Consider the following 20,113-nt stretch of genomic DNA (forward strand, 5'->3'; position numbering starts at 1 on the left):
AGTTGAAATATGAAAAGCTTGGCGGAAAATGCGAAGGCACTTAAAGAGGGGCGCTGAGCATTTTGCAGCGACAGAGTCACTTCAATCAGGCTCATTCCGAATCCCATGCCACCGCCCCCGCTCCACCCCTTCCAATGCGTTTGACAACTGGAAAGTGCGCACAAAGTGGGCGAAAACAGGGTAGACAACGTGATATTTGCTTGGCCAGAAGGAGCCACTCCCTTGCCCATTTGGGTTTATCTTTATCTCCGCCTTTGTGTACTCGTTTTGGAGCTTCTTATTACCGAATAGTTGGGTGAATGCCTGGCTATCTGGCTGACCACGTTCTCGTGCCACTGTTACTGCCCCTCGTTCCCAATCCCCTCCCGCCAAGCACCATTCATCTTGCGCTCAACAATTTTTCACTGCATAACTCAGGGCGCCACGTACGCGAAGGTCCTGTCTGCAAAGGATGCCCCCTTGTGCTGCCCCAAACTTTATCTGCAATCAGTGGCCTGCAGAATTTCACACATGGCCACATGGTTCGATACGTTTGATTAATGCCCTCGCACTGAGTGCATCCTCTGACCTGGACCCGGCGAACTTCTAAACAACTGCGAGGAGCCGTTGAGGAGGAGTCGACTTTTATTTGGTCCCGGCTTAGGGCTGACTTTGACGCTGAATCAACGGAATCAGAACGTGCGGGTCCCACACATTTTCATTTCCATCTTCATTCGAATGCGAGTTGTTCTCGGCCCGGGCTCAACCCATTTCGATTTGCATTTTCCGTTGCGAGTGCGAGTGCGATTGCGATTGGGATTCCCCCATTTTCATTGCCGTTGCTGATGCTGATGCTGATTACCATTTCGCATTCATTCCTCATCATTTGCTCAGCATGTCAGTCAGTCAGCCAGTCAGTCATCCAGTTGGGTCGACTTGGCGGACTTGGCATTTCAGCTCTTCTATTTAGCTGATTGTCGTCTGGCGGAGGCAGGAGCCTCCACTTCGTACCACTCCTTTCGAGTCCTGGCTGCGTGTGCTCAGCATTTTTGTTGACATATTCATTGGCAAACTCAATAATGCCGGATTTAAATGCTCGATGGCGTGTAGGGCCCGCTGCCGCCTGCATGTGCGTGTACCAAATTGATTTTGGCCAAACATTCGCCGCGTTTGTCACGGAAATTGAAAAGCGTCTTCCGGTGGGAACACCGCTCAAACTTCAACTCGAAGTTCCTTGTCCTCTTCGCACTCCCTCTTCCTCCTTTTCTATTTTTTTGCGATTTCAGCGTGGCATGAGATGGCAAAAGTTGTGTAAATTATTTTGCCATTGCACTTGTCAGCACAACTTCCTTTTGGTCCTTTGTGCATCCCTTTTGACACACTTTGACGTCAGTTGCCAGTGCAGACCAGCTAATTTGCAAGGAGCCAGCGTTTCCGCCAAACAGCTGCACAAAATTGATGAATAACAAGCTGGGGCACTGGAAAAACAGTATTAGTGCATTGGAATAACAATCTTAAGAAGTTCATCATAGCAACAATAATATAGCCAAAAGTTAAGTAGAAAGTGAAGCGCTACAAAATTGTGTATATATTCCTTCATCTCCCTGCTGCCATCACAATTTGATGGACTCTGGACGGCAAAGGGCATCTTCCCGTCGACTTTGACTTATTTCCGGTTTTCTGATTAATGAAAAGTGCAATTTGAAGCCCCTTCCTTTCGCTGCACACTTGAAGTACAAAGAGACTCAAAGCAAAGTAGAAGACGATTGGAATGAGCGGTGATGGTTATAGTGATGGTTATACTGATGCGAATGGGGCAGACTCATCATCATCATCATCGGCATCTCATCTCATCGCAGCTCATCTCATCTGGGTTCAGCTCATCGCATCCCATCGCATTGGAACGCCAGCATCCTTGGCCACAAGCCACTTTAGAATCTCATCGATTTTTTCGCCTTGGCTCTTAGCCGCGCTCGCTTTTGAGTCTTTCGGGTGTTTGCCGTTGTTGGCCGCTTTATGCATTTCGTAGCCACTTTGATGACATTACCAGGAGCGATGGCCAGAGCTTTCACCCCAACCCCGAGCCCCATCAAAAGGCCAGTCTTTTCGCTCCGTCATGGCTTAATGGCATTACGCCCAAGGCCCCACATTTTTTGTATGCTATACGCTCATGCCTCGCCCTCTCAACTCCATCAATTTCAGCAGCTTTTTACAATAAATTAAATCAATCGATCAAGCCCCGGCAAAAACTGTGCCAATCAATTAGTTTCCACACACACACACACACACACACAAGAGAGCCGCCGCACAGCAGCACCCACATAGCTGGGCAATAATTTTAATGAAATACAAATATAAATGAAGCGGCCAACGAACAATGACAGCTTCCGCAGTTGAACGACCCAACATGGTCATCAATCGAGAAACTTTTCACAGCGAATTTGTTGGAAATTATTTCAAGCACTTGCCCGATTAGAGACGCCATGTTTCCAGCTGTTTATCTAAGCCATTTTGCGGCAACGACAACGCTTTTGGCCATGTGCCGGGAATCTCAAGTAGTTGGGATAACCTAACCTGCGCCAAGAAGGAAAATGCAAAACAAACCAATAACAAAGGAACTAAAAAGGACCCGCCCATCTAAGGTCTTCAAGCAAACGACATTTGGATGCCCTTTGATTTTGGCATTTTTCAGTTTTGTTAAAGAGGCATGCGATATGCTTTTGAATTTTGTTAAAAACTTTGAAGTCTTTAACTAAATACTAAAAACTAAATAAACCACACTTAAATCAACACAATATATATTTTGACCAACTTGCTTGGAATGCACACAGTAAGTCGGATTATGCAAAGCTTAAGACAAAGTATAAATACTCACTGAAATGTGAGTCAAAATCTTATCGAGTGGCAAACAAAAAATGAGAGAAGCGACAAAACGAATGACAAATTTTAATGTCAATAGCCGCAGACGTGCAAAAAAGGACGAGGCGGTGGCCAGGATGGCGGCAGAGATTCGGAGAGCCAGGACCGGGGCCATTTGCTCTTTATCTGCCGCCGCTTTTCATGTTCATTTTAATTTGTCCAAATGTCCTTGCAGCGAGCACAAACGATTTGTTTTGGCCTTTGCCGCTATTGGGGCGGCATTCGTTCGGTTTTCGGCCCCTTCCGGGTTTATTTGTATTAATGAAATAGACGTTTTGGGGTCATGCTAAAGTGATTTTTCAACGTCTGCCAGAAGCAGCCGAGTGGTGGTGGTGGTGTTGGTGTATCGGTGGTTCTTTGGCAGTGCCCACCACCCCCTTTGGCACACATCCTTGTCCGGGTTCCCAGTTCCATTTTGCTTATCTCCGTTGTAGACCATTGTTGATGTTGTTGCTCCTCGGAGCTCGTTCCGCTTCTTTCCGTGTTTATTTTGCCTTTGTCTTGGTGCCGTAACCCGGAGTCCTGCTTCCTTTCCACTTTTTTTTGCATCGGTCGAGGGAGCGAGCGAAAATGTCGTAGCTTTTCAGCAACACTCGCAGCAAAGTGAAACTAATGGCAGTTAGTTTTGTTAAGTCGATAAAACTGTCAGTGATATGGCAGATTGTGTGGCAGCAGCCGCAAGCTCGCTCTGCCTTCATTTTCTATTCTTTTCTACACTTTTTTCACTCCTGCCTGCCCTCCTGCCCCCTCACAATCTTTTGCCATCCCTGCTTTTGTCACCTAACCCATTTCATGTTTTTGATCCTGACGGTGGGTGGGGGTAAAAAAAAAGGATTCGGAACCAGATACATTTTAGCTGGGTTAAAAAGTTAAATGAAGTTGCTGCAGGCATTAAATTTCCGTCGCCGCGAACACCAAACCGAAATTTACACCAGCTCTCGGAGCAAAGGAATACTCGCTCATAAAGTATGCAAAACTTATGCACCATCCAAGCGCCGCCCCTTTCGGGGCGTGGCTGTTGGACAAGTAAGTGGCATTTTATGTTCATTTGCCGCGGCGACCTCTCTTCTTCAATGCCAAAATGGCATTGTGTTTTATGTTTTCGCCTATGCGAGAATGCACATGAAAGAAGTATGGGTGCAGAGTGCAGTGGGGGGTGTGCCATGTGGCAAGATGGCTGTAATGGTATGGGATGCGATGTTAGGAAATGGCTGACTTATTTCGGCGACAACCAACCGACCAAAATGGCGCACATTTTTCGCCTGCCGCCTTGTGCATCCTTTCGCAGGAGCATGGTAAATGACTTCGCTGCCATGTCTTCATCATCGTCGGGCTTTCAGCTTATTACTTGGGTGCGATAACGCTCGTGCATTCCCGTTTGCATAGGGCATTCTCCTTGTGCCGGGGATTCCCCCATGCAACCCATGTGTGTGTGTGTGTCCATGTGTGCGTGGCCAGGTGGCCAGGAATTAATTATCGCGTATTGCTGGTGGCTCACGTATCCTAAATCAAAGCGTTTAACGTCACTAATCCCCTTAATGCACGACCCCGTCGAGGAAGCACTCCAATTTTAGACGAACCAAAGGGTGAACCAGTGTGCACTGTGAAAAAAAAGGTGCACTCTTCAAGCAGTGCCTTAAATATATATAAAATACAAGAATTGTTAGAGAAAATTTAGCTTTTGAGTAGCTTTTGATAACTCTTCAAAGCAAATATATTTCTTCCACTTTGAATAGAACTGGATTAACAATAAGGTCTATTAGCACCAGAACAAGTATCAATATATTCTTCCAGTGTCTTTAGTTTCCCACGCAGTTGGTCTAACGTATTAAGCAAATTAAAATGAAAATCCCTGGCCGAGCGAAACCGCAGCAAAAAAACGCAAATATATATATGCATAGCCGAGTTGCGGGAGCGCCAAGGCAACGACAGCTTTAAAATCTCTACGGGAACGAGTGGTCCGATATTCCGGGTCGCAGCTTGGTTGGCGTCCAAAAGGGACGACCCGATGGCCAGGTCAGTTCGCTGTGATTGGCAGAAGTCATCAGGCAAGTTAATTGCCCACGATTTAGCCAAGCGGCGAAAGGAATTTGCAGGGACTTACCCAAATGGCAAGTGTCGTGAGTGGGGTCGTGACACGCGGTGTTCGTGACGTGCAATTAATGGCGGTTCCAGATGACCAAGCCAGCAGCATCACCACCACCGTGCCAGCCACTAAAAATGTTTGCATTTGAGTGATTTAAAGAAAGTGTGGGAAAATCGTTAGTCACTTTAAAAACAAAAAGTAGTACTTATGGGAAATTTCATAACCATTTATAATTTGAAAACAATGCCATCAGTTAATGAAGTTGAGTGTTATTCTGCAACAATGAGTGATATGAAAAACTTTTGTGCACTATAAAAGAGTGCAGTAAGCATACAAAACTTTGTAGGGACTTTCTCCGAGAACTTAAATTGATTTCATTTTATACAGTATCGCTTACTTACTTGCTTTGCTTGTACTTAGTTTACTTTTCATTTTAAATTTCTGGCCACATAGCCAAGTCGGTTCCCCGTCGATTGTTGTCGTACTGAACTTAATCCCAAGAGTAGAGCCCATCAATCGGATTGAAGTCCACCTACATCATCGCCTGTCCTCATCCCACCGACCCGGCTGCCAGACCCACATTGATGTAGGTGAATTTGGAGCCATGGAGCCGGGGGTTCTGGTCAGGACAGGAGCTGACCCTCGTTCGCCGCTGCTAAATCTCGGTCATTTGTGACGCTATTACGGGGTGGCCATCGTCGGTTGCGCCCCCAAACGAGCTTTTCCTCCTGCCATCACTGGGAAAAATATATTTGAACTGCAATGCTGTATTTAAGTTTATATGAGCTATCACCAATTTTGACATATTAATATTTTAGGACCTTCATAAATTACATATTTTATCTTTCGTTACGTACAATTTAAGCAAGAAGTATAAATATATAAGTTCAAGGTTTTTAAATGATATTCGACCTGAATGTTTCATTTATTAGACATACGATTGCATTTAGAAGACATTTAAAAGTAAAGAACTGGATCGGTTCTTTCAGTGTTCGCCCATAACTATTTGTATATCGTTGCGAAACCAGCGACCATTATCCTGTATGGGTGCGTATTAACTTTTGCTTCCTGTCAACATTGAAAATTATACGGTAGGCGGCCACACACGATGCCACCTACAACCAGTGGGTGACCAGTTTCTGAACCCTCAGACCAAGGAACCATCCCATGCCATGGCGATTCTCATTTTCATTCCCATTTTCGTACTCAATCTCGGTTCCCTTGCAATTTTTGTACGTTTTGGCTTTTCTCGCATTCATTACGTGAGCTGTGTGGCTGATGGCGGCATTGAATGGCCAGGGGGCGTGGCACCGCCCCATGTGCCATTAGCCCAGCATGAGCTCCCCTTCTGCGGTGGCACATACCCGACTCCAAGGAGCATTTCATTTAGCCCTCGTTGTTTTTTTGTTGCTGTGGTTTCGGGCCAAATAAATCAAGAATTTTTTACAAATTTGTTGTCATCATGTTGACATTTCCGACGTCTTTATCGACTTGTGGACGGTGTGGACGGTCAAAAGGCCCCGTTTGTAGCACGATTTCCATGCAAAATACATAAAGCGTGTCTGGGGATGTTGTGCTATGTGCGAGTATATAACGGCTAATGGGAAATGTCTGTGAATGCAGACGAAAAAAGCGTACAATTTTCCAGGAGATATTCCCGAAACTTGGCTTAGTTCGAAATTGGTTGTGCTTCGTTGGCGAGCACTTGAATATATTATGAGACGTGCTCTTGAGCAGTTCGCAAATTATGTCAATTACGGTGGGACAACATTTTCGCAGCGAAAATGCACAAAACGCTAAACTACAAAACGAAATTATCGACTCAGAAATGCGACTGGCAGCGGGGAAAACTGAAGGAGCGCAATCTAGGAGCGAAAAACGAAGGATGAAGAACGAAAAACGAGAAACGAAGGACAAAGTACCAGCGCCATCCGCTTGACGTTTGTAACTTTCATAAGAAATTCAACACTTCCGCTGCCAGGAGAACTGCAACAGTTTCCCGGCGTGGTGCAAATTAAAAGCAAAAAATAAAGCCGGCAACTAAAATGCACGAATGATGCGGATGATGGGCAGGGGATAGGGGAGCTAAGGAAGTAGCGGCAAAGGAGCTGCCGTAAATAAAGAATTACGCCTTATGTGCTCTGGTGTGCGTATCTATTTGCATTCGCCATAAAACTCGGCGCCATCGAGCGGCATGAACAGAGGGGCATCATGAACGTCGGCCAAATGACTTCCGTTTCCGCCGCTTAAGATGGCGCGTGCATCACAGCCCTACACATCCTTACACACACACACACACAGAGACAGACAGACAAACACACACACATTCCGGAGGCGGAGATATCCGCATCATCATCATTTGTTTGCCCGCTCGACTGCCTGCTGTGTCCACTGCTGACATGTCGGCTGGCATGCTGAAAAATTGCATCGAGTATAATGTAAATCGTGTCATTTGTCAATGGCAGATGGTCGCTTTTCCTGCGGACAACAACTCCGATCCGGGAAGCGAAACCGCCTAATGACAATTGCCGAGCTCACGGAGTTTCTCTACACAGAAAAACAAGAAAATTTGGCACAAGTATTATCTATAAAGAAATACAGTCCCATATTCAAAGTCATTAGTGTAATCCCTTAAAGGAAACTGTATCATTGTATTTGTTCTGTGTAAAAGTTTATTGAAATTGGGTGATCCTGAATATATATACTTTATGGGGTCTGAAAAGCATCTCCTACCTGTTGCATAATTTTCAATGGAAATTGCCATCTTCTTCACTTTGCGAGTAACGTTTAGAAAAAGAAATTGTGCTACATTATCAACTTTTCAACGAAAGGTTTTGTGCACCTATAAATGATGATAATGGACTATTTTAATGGTTATCATAAATAGTTTTCTTGGTATGGCACAGTCTCATCTATCATTGAAATAATTTATTGTGTTGAGATAAGTTTGATTAATGAATTCATGCGAATAAAGAAAATAAATCAGAGCTAGTGATAAGCATTTCTTATTCACATTCGATGCTAAGATACGAAGAATACTTTAATTCTGGAGGAAAAACATGCATGGTTGTATTTTCCACTGGCTTATAAATCAGCACGAAGTTTCCTTTCAAATCAACTCTGTCTTACGCTGGCCTCTTTGCGCTGGGCAGCCGCCCATACGCGGCGTACATCGCGTTTAATGACTCTTGGCTAAAATAGTTTGCCAACAGTTGCTCCTCGCTGGCACATTAACGTGGCCAAGGCGGCAAATAATTCAATAAAGCAACTTTCGGCGAGATTAATTAAATATTTCTGTCTAATTTGACGCAATTTATGCAATGCCAGGGGGAGCGAACTAAAGTGGGGTGCAGAAATGAGCAAAGTTTGCCGGGCAAACTTGCTTATCTATCTGGTGAAACTTTTATTAATTACAAAGGATACACATCAACATTAGTCCAAGTGAGCTGCGGAAGTGGCGTCACATTTGTGAATTGAACATGGGGCGCTTCGAGTTACTTAGCTTCCTTTACTGACTCTCTTTTTCCGTTCTTCCTTTTTTGCCTTTCTTGCAGCTGCCTCTGCCTTTGAATGACTGAAAGCTGGCGAGGATTAGCCACAAGGACAGCGGTAAGTGGCCGTCGAGTCTGGCAAATTATGCAACTTAATGCGCTCGTATGCCAATGTACATAATGCATAATTAATTTGGCCCGACATGCACAACCTGTTGAGCCGCAAAAGCACTCACCTTGGCGTCCTTCACTCCACCCTTACCGCCTCGAATCCCGTTGCCATTCCAACTGAGCCGCTGCCTCATTGAAAAGTGGCATAACGAGCTCTTGTGCCCCGGCTTAAAAGCGCTTACAAATTGCTACATGAAAATGTCTGCCAAGCGAGGCGGTGGAAGGCGGAGGAGGCGGGGGAAAAGCGAGGAAAATGGAAAACGTAAGGGCAGCGCAAATGAAGCTGTGAAAGAGGGGCACCGGCGGGGGCTTTCATCAACACTTCAGGGCTATTGCAAAGGGCAAGTTGAAAACTGAAACTGCAACTGAAGCGCTTTTCCACACACACCCACACACACACACACACGTTGGAAAACACGGCGGAGAGTGAAAAAACCTCCGGCTTTTTAATGAGTCAAGTGGCCAACACGTGAAACACTCACAGAATGCACTGAGAACATTCATATGTAATGAAGGTATGAATAATATCTATTAACTAGAGATAGCCTGCTATAAATACTAATAATATTTAATAATGCCACAAATTTAGTGTAATAATAATTATTTTAAAAAATTCCTGAGGCAATAGCTTTATACCTTTAGGCAATGGTTTTAGTATAACGAATCGCTTCTCAAACTATATAACTAATTAAAATTTATAGGTAGATCAAACGCGAACATTTGTTTCCAGTGCACACATATCCGTGTGTAATGACGCACATTTTGACTGACTTTTGTGCGAATGTAGTCGAACGAAATAAACCGTTTTGCCTTTGAGCCGAATTGAGTTTCATTTGAGTTGGCCCGCTGATTCGTTCACTCGTTTTCGTTTTCGGGCGTCATGCCAACGCCGTTTGAGTTTTTGCCTTGCTTTTATAATTGCATGTCGACTCTTAATGAGCTGGGCGCCATGCAATTTGTACTTTCGCTGAGCAAACAGCGAAAAGCGAACAGGAGGCTAAAAGCAAAGGATTTCCCATTTTCCTGCCACTTGAAGTTGGCGCTGCGGATGGGGTTTGCCTGTTTCGGAGTTGCCGGGAAAAACTCTGCGAAAAATAGAGCGCAGAAAGTTGGGCTCTTGTTCAAATGGATTTCGGTCGTAAGCGAAATAAAACCGCAAAACTCAAAATGAAATGAGTAAATTGCGGTTGAAGTTGCCAAAAGCTTCAGCACTCCTGCCTTTTTTGGAATGTGTGGTTTTCGTTTTGCTTGGCCACATCTGCGGCACTCTGCACAGAAAATATCCTTAAAGTTTTTCAAGCTTTAAAAAGGCGAAAAGATAAAGCCATTTGAATAGCAAACATTCTTTTTGCCCGAAATTGCGTAAATATATGTGGGATATCGAAAGCAAACATATTCCGCTTATCAAGGCACTTTGCAAAAACGTTTTATTTGATTTACTATCCGATGCTTAGATTTCGAAATTATATGAAAATGTACATACATATATCTTTAAAACTCTGCATACTCGAAAATTCTATTTATTTTCTATGCTTGCTCAGTTTGCCTGGCAACGTCGTTTCTTCGGCGAAACCTGTGAAAATGCCTTTCATCGCAGCCGGCAACCATAAAGATTTAACCGATAATAGGATACACAAAACGAATGTGAATTTTTCAGTTCTTAATGCCAAAACGAAGTCAGAGGCTAAACATAAGAGTCGAAGACCATAAACAATCCTGACAGGACGTGAGGAGGAGCAGGGGAAGGACCTGAGACCTGGGCAAATAGCAAGCGAGGGGTGAATAGCTTTAAAGCTGATGCATAAAATATTGCGTATACGCCCCATTATGCCATACGACGAACGCACAACGACACATGGGGCAGACGAACATGAACGGCAGACTTCTAAACCATATATCGTATGTATAATTGAAAACAAATTTTACTGCATGTAATTGAGTGTGTTTGTTTGCGGACTAGTGCCTATACATACACATATGCAGCTCGAAGTGTTTGTGTGTGTGGGCGGGTGGGTGTGTCTTGATATCGATAACGAATGCCACAAATTGAATTTAAATCATATTACATACAAACAAGCAGCACAGACACAAAACAGGCCGGGTTTTCGACTGGGGATAGGGATTGGGCTCTTGGCCGCGCCATCGCCATCCTCGCTTGTTTTATTTATGGCTGCAACAGCAACGATAACAAGTGCAACTGCAACAGCTACACGGAGAAAAAATCTAGGAACTAAAATGAAGATATAACATTTTGGTTTGAGTCAAGACAACGAAATAAATATACCATTTAATTTTTGCAGACGTCCTCGTGAATCAAAATTGTTGTCTGTTGAAATGTGGTTCTAATTGGCAAGACTATGACTTTATAAATTCGTATTTAAACAAGAAGATCTGTATTGCAATTTCGAAATGTAATCCACTTAATAGAGCACAAAATCTGCTCACTGGAATTTCAGATCAAAATCTTGAATTTGAATTGTGGTTTTCCCCGTGTACCACAACCAAAGTTTGAGCAACGCCTTTGCCTTCGCATTGAGCCGCATTTGAATTCGGGTTTTGAGATTTTCATTTTATGCATTCAGTGCACACGCTCAGCCGAAACAAGCCAGCCAATCTCCTCGAATATCCTTCCAAGGATATTCCGCCTCCGACTCCCCGTCCTCTTAATTGCCTGCTCTGCATTGGGATGCCATAAATTTATGCATTGCATTCTGGCAGCAGCCAAACGTATTGCCCCGCCACTGCCATAGAAATTGGCTCACAATCTGACAATGGCACCCAAAGCGAGTCCATCCGGAAGACACCGCCCAGACGGAGGCCGTAAATAAATGTTTGATAAGCAGTCAATATGATTTGATGGGGGAAAAGCAATTAAAGTCGATCGCTTAAAACGAAATTTAAATGCTGTCAAAATAAGAAAGTCCCCCGATAGAATAGATAGATATTTACCCAGCAATTTGCTCAGACAAACAGCCGTCGCATCTCAGGGGCATCTATGCCAGAAATCGAACTGGGATGCTCGCAAAAATCCATGTGATGTGCAAATAAACGGCCACTAAGTTATGGGCTCAAGTCAATTCCGACACTCGAGGTGTCCATCCGAGCTGGCACGACCCAATATCTGGAAGCTCTGAATGGAGTTGGACTTAGTCCTTCTGCTTAGAGGAACGTGTTTTCGCCTGACTTGGGAACGTGACGCACGTGCGTGCAAAAATTCAAAGGACCCAAACTCGGGGAGGTGCACTACGTATTGACGTTAATATTTTGCTCGGCACTTGTAACGTGGTGCAATGCAAAATGCGAAGCTGAAAAATAAAACGCAAAACTGAAAGGAGTAAATACCAGGCGCAAACTAGAAATGCGCAGGGAAAAAATGTTGCGACTCAAGTGAATTGCGAAAGAATTGTTCTTAAAACTCTCAAAATTAGTTGCTGAACTATAATTCGGAAAAAAATAATACTGAGAAAAGTGAGTACTTGGAATACACTCAGTAAGTTCGTATAAAATAATAAAATTTATATCTTTATAAAAAAAAATAAAAATCATAATAAAATATACACCTACATTTTCTGTTGCACCCTTTAAAATTTATTATTTTTAGAAATAAATCATAATACCACATTCACATTATTTTCACACCGCAAATTCCCTAAATAATAGCTACTAAATAATCACTTAAAAGCAGCCAATATGTGTGCTTAATGACCGACAAAACAAGCCTAATACCTGTTATTATTTAGATCAACTAAACTGGCAATCGGGAACCGGAATGGCCACGTATTTTCTCTCGGTTCAAACAGGACAAATAAGCAGGCAATGAAGCGAGTCCCCTGCCAGGACCCACACCTTTCGTCTCAGGCAACATCTCACTCCCGGACCTGGGCAGAAACTACTCCCTGCACCACGTGCATATACACCCGTACATCATGTCCGGGGCATTGTTGCTGCTCCTGCACGCGCCGCACGATTTTGCAAATAAATACAAATAACTTTGATTTTGTGCCCCTTCGGAAGGGCGGAACTGCTAGCCCAGATCCCCCACTCACCCCAGACCCCCAGACAGGCGAATCGCAGTCGAAATCCCTGTCCCAATCCCCGAGCGTGTGACGTTCAACAGAAGCATTCAAATTAAACTTTATTTGTCCTCCCCGTACCTTGGGGCGTCTCTGGGCTTTCTGCTTAAAATTGCAGATTGCAGGCTTGATCACATTGCTTGCAAATGAACGTTGGCAAAGGAGCAGGAGTTGCGAATCGAGCAGGTCCTGGAACAGGACCTCCAGCAGCAGTAGCTGGAACAGGAGCAGTCAGACAAACACATGAAACGTGCTGTGCATGCAATAAAGGAGATTTTTTGTGGGATTTCCTGCACTGATACCAGCCAACGGCACAATATGCTCCATAAATTGCCTTTGGCCTCTGACTCAATACTCGTTTATATATGTATGTATGCCTTCACAGTGATATTTCAGTTGCCACCCCAGACAATAGTTTATACTTGTCTATGATTTAGTTTTAGCGCCCAAATAGGGATGCAGCTCAAAAAGGACACACATCCTTTCTATACCCTTACCCAACTAACCAAAATAATAATAAGCATGCGCAGAGCAATTATGCGAAACGACTTCTAATTGCATTTGGCGGGGCTGAATTTAAGAACTTTTGCAGGAGTTACAAACCACTTTCGTTTTACAACTTTTCGCAGGACTCACATTAGAGAGGAACAGGTTCGACCCGGTTATACTTATTTCAAAAAATAAATTTTCTAAACTGACATATGGCTTAAAACTTCTTAACAGTAATATATATCTTGATCAGAAGCTAGTTATGAAACCCTATTATGAATGTTCGTATTAAGTAAAGGTATTTTTATTACAGTTGCAGTTAAATATCGCTAAAGTATCAGTATAAGTATGTCAATGAATATTCCTCAGTGATTTGCAATATGCACATCCATTTATGCTAGAAAATTGAAACCAAATTTAATTTGAAGTATTTTAGAATTAGGGAAAACACTCTGCCTTGAAATCGCGTAAGTAAGCAACTCCAGATGCGATCCTTTGTTTAGTTTTCCAGGGTAACGGAAGCAATAAAGCGACTCCTCCGCTTGGTTAGGTTATTATTATTGTTTGTTGTTTCGTTTTGCCGTTCCCTTTTGTTTGTAATGTGAAAATAATCCTCGTGAAAGTTTGGTTGTGCGGGAAAATCAAAGTATTAGCAACTCGTTGCCTCTTCTTCTGGCTGAGACTCAGGATTCAGACTCAGGCTTCGGCAACTTCCGTTGGGCGCCGTCATGGCCACGTGAGCCCAGAAATAGAAAACATGGCCAACATTGCGGGAGCAGAAAGGCTTTACATTGGAGCTCACAACTCTAGTACCTAAGCACTTATCATAAGAAATTGAATAAGATTTAATGGTTTAGGGATTTCTTAAGGTTCTCATTGGTGTGTAATTGAGTGCATAGATTGGGATGTAGATGATGTGAGTTAATAATAGTAAATTTTATTCCTTAAGCATTAATTAAAATATATATATTTTTCGAATAATTTCTAGTGCTATTTTTGTGGCCACCACAGTAAGCCGTGGGTGGCCTGAACGTGAACGTGAACTTTTCACGTGCGCAATTTGTGTTCGTATTTAGTTTTCCTCTTTCTGCGCTCGCCAGAATGTGTGCTGTTTTATTCATATATAGTACATTATTCGCCCCGACCTTTTCAACTGGGTGCTGGGCGAGAACTACCCTTGTCCTAGCCGAACTCAACTCAAATTATATTTTTATGAGTGGGGCCAAGTTACGGCACTTAATGATGTTGCTTAGCAAATTGAAGCAACTAAACACAAACATAATTGAAACAATTTTCTCATTATAATGACGATGACGATGATGGCGATGGCGAATAGTGGGTAGAAAGTCGGGCAGTTTTCCGGGCTCCTTTGAGGGAAAAGGGGAAGGCGGTGAAGGCAGTGGAGCAGGTGCCGTTGACGCAAATTGTTTGGCTGCGATCCTGTCAAGGAGCTTCAGGTAAACAATGAGCGCGCGCCCAATGTCAACTAAATATGCGTCGTTCGGTGTGAGGAAGATGAAGTGGGCGCCAGGAAGTCCTGGCAAAAGTTAAGCGCTCAAATAAAATAAAGGAAAATGGCAAAAAGTTAGATAGTGCGAGGAGGAGGGCTGGGCTGCTAGCTCCTAGGCTGCCAGGGTACAGGTACTCAGCCTATCGCAGGAAGTGCAGCCAGCGCCGGAAGTTGTAACAAGTTAATGGCAGTTTTTCAAGAAGCCAACTACTGTCAGGTGCACTGGTATCCGTGGATGCAGGGGCAACTGGGACAACTGGGATAACTGAGGCAGCAGCATTTAGCCGGAGGAACAGGAACTCCAGATGCAGGACTAAGTGCATTCAAGTTGGCACTCAAGTGCCGCCAAAGTGCCAGTCGACGTGGCCTAATAAAGTTGCTTAGGCGGGTCTTGGCGGAATTAAGTGGCTGCCTCCTGGCCTCCAGATGCCGTCGTCCTGGGAACTCAGGCCCACACTCGCCTCCATCAGGCCCTTCTGCTCCTTTTCCCGTTTATACACACACTTATATTAATACTCTGTGCCTTTGTGCCCATCAGCCATTGTATTTGTTTGGCATTGTGTGCCGGGCCATTAGCAGCTCAATTTACAAAACGTCGACTTCTGATAGCGCCGTCTATCTGCCGCAAAGCTATCGGCCCAAAACAATATTTGGCATTGCGGGCGTTCTTTCCCGGCATTGTTTTTGCAGCCTCATCCTTGGCTAAAAGCTATGGGCGACAAGTGGACGCCTAATGGACCGGCGGCCAACTGCAATTCGATACGGATGCCCAAGCTGCGGATGCGAACTTTTCGGGGATGCATGGAGTTGATAGAGTGTGGTCATGAAGAGTGCACAGAAAAAAAGTAGTATAGCAAAGATCCTTTTTGCTCAAAATGTAAATAGTGAACGTTTAAACAAACTATGTGAGGGTATAAATTAGGTATATTTAGTTAAACGTCTGCGCTTAACAGCCCGCTTTATTGACAACTGCAGGACACATGATCAGGGATCTGGCCACACCGACATCTGTTAGTTTGTGTGGTAACACTGCGTTTTGACAGTTGGGAACATACTATTTTCTTTCGCAATGTGGACATCAAATTAAACAGAAGTGTTTTATATAAGTACATAAGAAACGCACAAGATCGCATAGATGCTGAGAAAAGAAAACCAAACAAACTTAAAACCAATTTTACAATTTCTATATAGAATCGCAACATCGGAGTAAGTAGCAATAGTTTTAGGTCCTATATACATATATTATTTCTTTGTTAAATCTGGTTCGACACAATATTCATATTCTTTTCTCCTAGTACGTACGAACATGTGACATTAATCCATGCACCTCAAATCATCTTAGCACACAAGTCTTCATGCCTGCCGACCTCGATGGATAAACAAAATCTTTTAGAAATACCCAGAAGTCTGAGAAAAATATTATTAAAACTTTGAAAGAGATCCGTCCTAAATATAGCCTCAGAAATATTGACAAAGACCTTCAGCCACATTCATAATGAACTCGGAAGAAAGAGATTTATGTGGTATCCTTGGTTAATTAGCGAAAAAGCACAGACAACATTATCTTAGCAGCTCGAATTAATCATTTCTTTCCAGTGCAAACGGCCCACGACTTTGTTGATACATTGGCAAACAAGAGGGGCATCAAAACAAAATCAAATTGCTTGCAAATAGCTAAATAAAAGGATGGCCCAGGACGAGGCTTCGGCTTATTACTCCCCAAGTTGCCAGCCTGCTCGAAGCCAAACATTTCAGCCAGGATATTGTCGACGAACAAGGAACAAGTTTGCGCTTTGCAAATTAATAACAACAGCGATGAGTTTTCTTGTGTGCCCCGTGTGTCCTTGTTGTTGCTCTTCATCCTGCCAGATAGGACAATGTGTGTATGTGTGTGTGAGCGGTAAGTAGGACTAATGCCTGCAGGTTGACGTACGTGCTGCGGCATTTTTATTAGGCATCTCCTTTTTTACGAGCCCCGCGCCGAAGCCCTTTTAATGTCGAAGGCGGCGCCAGACTCCACTGGATGTAAAAGCTAAGAGGGGGAACGTTTCATGGCCCATAAAAGCAACAGTCCCCCGAAAAACACAGTTCCCGGAATTTTGCACCCTTCCAGCTCGATACCATACCATCGCCATCCTCCGGAAGAGTGAGTGTTACTTTTTGTTTAATTTAATTAGTCACGGCAAAGCCCACACCCCGAATATCATTGTTATTAGTACGGGCATTTTATTGGTCGCATACCGTTGAGGAATAATAACAATTAGGCTTAAATAAGGTCTGGCTACTATAAATACCCCTTATCGAGATGGGTGAGCTCTAAAAAGTAATCAATAATAAATATCTTACATTGTTCCTTTATATTTAATATATTTAGTCACTTTTATCTGATAACAAGACAACACATTAGATACAAAATTGTTCATTTTTTCATAATTTACACTTGAGTTTGTATTATTTTTAAAAAGTCCAGCATACCCGAAATGCTACCCCGTACAGCACGTGTTTGTGTGCGGGGAGTGTATAAAAATGTCGCTCAATTAAAGTGTAGACACTTAAAATTCAACACTTAATTTCGTGCGTAACATTAATGCCGAGCACATAATTAAATTATGTTAATTACGCTCAACAAAGTCTATTAACAACACACTGCTAGAACGAGATAGACAGCTGAAATGGCTGACAGAAGGAGACGGACACCGGGGCCAAATCCCTTTTGGGCCAAAAAGGCCAAACATCAAATAACTTTCAATCAATTCCAATTAGGCCAGCTCCCTTTTGGCATAAAAATTGGATCCAGAACGGAACGACAATTTAATTTCAAGTTTAATGGCAAACAGCAAAAGAAATAACCACAAAACCCGGAGTGAGTTGGTGGCTTTCGAACAGTTTGATGTTGTTATCTCGAAAGCAACCCGTTTCAGCCGTTTCGGGCCACCGCAGGAAGGGATATTGTAATAACAGCTGCCCGACACGAAGGACTATCTGATCCTTGGAAATTGCGCAGCCAAGGAGGAGCCGCAGGAGCTGGAGGCAGACCCCCAGGAAAAGTGGCAAGGAAAAGGCGAAGGAAACGCCGAGGAAACGGCCACGCAGCAATGCATTTTGCAGTTAGCAACAATGGGCCAGCGGTCAAAGCCACAATAAAAGCGTGGTGTGGCATCGCTGGATGGAAGCGAAACTGAAATGAAAACCACAAAACACGCCAAACCCGGAGTCGTCCGGGAAGCCCAGAAAGCAAAGAGGAACGGAAGCGGGCGAATGTCCCACAGACATACAGCTGTCCGTCCGGATGAGTTTGAAGACGTGGCAGTATGCTAGAGTAAACCAAGTTCATTTTCAGTGCAAAAATTTAATCAAGAAGTGCAGTGCAAGGCGAGCCAAAGTGTCAGCGGTGGCATTTCCCACTTTCCACCGCCGTATCCCGTATCCTTCCCCTGCAATCTATTGTCCCCTCGGCCCCTGTCCCCTTAAAATGTCCTGGCGTCCAGCCCCTTGCGTGTAATACGAGATTCGTTCAACATTTACAATGATTTTGTGATTCTTCCGACACTTTATGGCCCAAGCCACGCTGACAGGCTCCCCACTAAACTCGAACACCCTCACTCTATATCCTTTTATATCCTTTTATGCTATATATACATACACATCTAAATGCATGTGTATGTATACGCATCCCACTGCTGGGTGTGTTTGACTATAATAGAGTGAAAGACTTTAAGCAAGCATCGCTATCGTCATCGCCATCGCCATCACATCACCATCTCGGTATTAAGTTGCAAGCGAAAAAGTTCACTTGTAATGCAGACGAGCAACGAAAATGGAAAATTGGAGCGCAGCTGACACTGCTCCCATTTACCCCCTTGATTTTCCGCCCCCGCCCATTCCGAGGGAGAGTGTCAGTCGATATCCTGCGAGCAGCTTGGTCAAGTTCCCACAGGCGGGCCAGGATGAAAAAGCTTGCGCCGCGGAGCGAAAATAAATAAATATTTGGTTAATTCGATTTTTAGCTATGATTGTCCAAACGCAATTCTTGTTGATATTCAATATTCAAGGGTTGCGACTGGGCATCGCGGCTCGAAATAAGAATACAACTCGGCAACCAAATCACCACTGAAGTGAACTTTTATTGAAACGAAATCGGTTCATGTGATATCCTGCAGCAGGAGCAAAAAAATGCATTATAAATTTGATTAAAATTCTCGAATATTGTTTGTTGTGCAAGAATGTAACGGATGAATTGAAGAGGAAATTCAAAGGTGGTTTCTCACATTTTTACCATTTTAAGTAACATAAACGGGTTATTTGTCTTTTCATATTTCTGACACATTTTACCAACCGAATGAAAATCGTACTGCTGCCTTAAAATTTTTGAAGGCATTTGCCGACAGCTGCTTTCTGACATTTGCAGAATATTAAATTGCATAATTAAATCTAAATGTGAATTCTGGAATAACCCTGCAGACTTCAGCTTTAGCTCATATTCATTTTAGCTGAAAAGCTGTTTTAAATAATTACCTTGAATGCGGTCAAGGATATTGAGCAGTGCACTAGTTAATTATATAATTCTATTCAAATTTACATCTCGATTACCATCAGTGTCAGTTTTCTAAAAAAAAAAACATTAAAATATGTGCTAATAATGTCGTTGCACAATTTCTTAAGGGCTATAGATATCAAAGCGATTTAAAATATGAAATTGCACAAATGTGCTAGTGGAGCTAAAAATTATTCAAGAGATTGACACGTATTAGTCTATTTCCAATTCAATAAATACAAAACATTTCTATTACGCAATTTAAAACCAATCGATTAACTTGAAAACACAAATCTGAAATAAATAAATGCCTGCTCATTTTGATGTTTTAATTAAATTGCGGCGTGGTATAAAAATAAACTTTAATAACATTTTTTGACTGGTATTAGCAACTTTTCTAACCGAGCCACTTGTGAAAAATAAAGTTAAAAGTAATATATATTATGGGGGGAAACAAGTCAAGAATTTACATCAGGAAACTTGCGTTATGAAGTGGGGAAGCTGAGCATGGAAAACGTATTTCGTAACAAATATTTGCCAAGCATCTTTTGACAAATTATGACTTGGCTCCTCCTGCCCCTTCGCCCCAATCTCGTTTTTCTCGTCCTGCTGCTCCTGCTCCTGTTCTCGTTCCGGTTGCTCTTTGTTTTTTTGCCAGAAAACTATGGCTCAAAGTTGCCATGACAGCGTTGCCACATTATACAACAAGTGCTCGAAATAATAAAGTTAACAGCACTTTAATAGTTACCGCCCGCCACACCCACGCCGCCCACACGGTGGGCGTAGCGAATCAGGGGGCGTGGGTGTGGGAAACGGCAACCGTACGAGGCAACTTCAGCAGCGGCAACATGTTGCCGGGCA

At 43.3% G+C, this 20,113-nt stretch overlaps 1 long non-coding RNA gene across 4 annotated transcripts in view; it reads left to right on the top strand.

The window, feature by feature from the left end:
* The window catches only part of LOC27208466, a 40,083-nt gene extending 26,684 nt beyond the window's left edge, over positions 1 to 13,399 (top strand). For 3 of the 4 annotated variants that reach the window (XR_001600883.3, XR_005543958.2, XR_001600882.3), the window contains one exon: positions 8,539 to 10,908. This is a non-coding gene — a long non-coding RNA (uncharacterized LOC27208466). Of the gene's footprint in view, positions 1 to 8,538; positions 10,909 to 12,386 lie in introns of those variants that run through there. The other variant, XR_005543959.2, reaches the window with a different exon arrangement.
* The last annotated feature ends 6,714 nt before the right edge of the window (positions 13,400 to 20,113 follow it).

This window comes from Drosophila simulans, chromosome 3L (assembly GCF_016746395.2).
Source record: "Drosophila simulans strain w501 chromosome 3L, Prin_Dsim_3.1, whole genome shotgun sequence".
In the NCBI taxonomy this organism is placed as follows: domain Eukaryota; kingdom Metazoa; phylum Arthropoda; class Insecta; order Diptera; family Drosophilidae; genus Drosophila; species Drosophila simulans.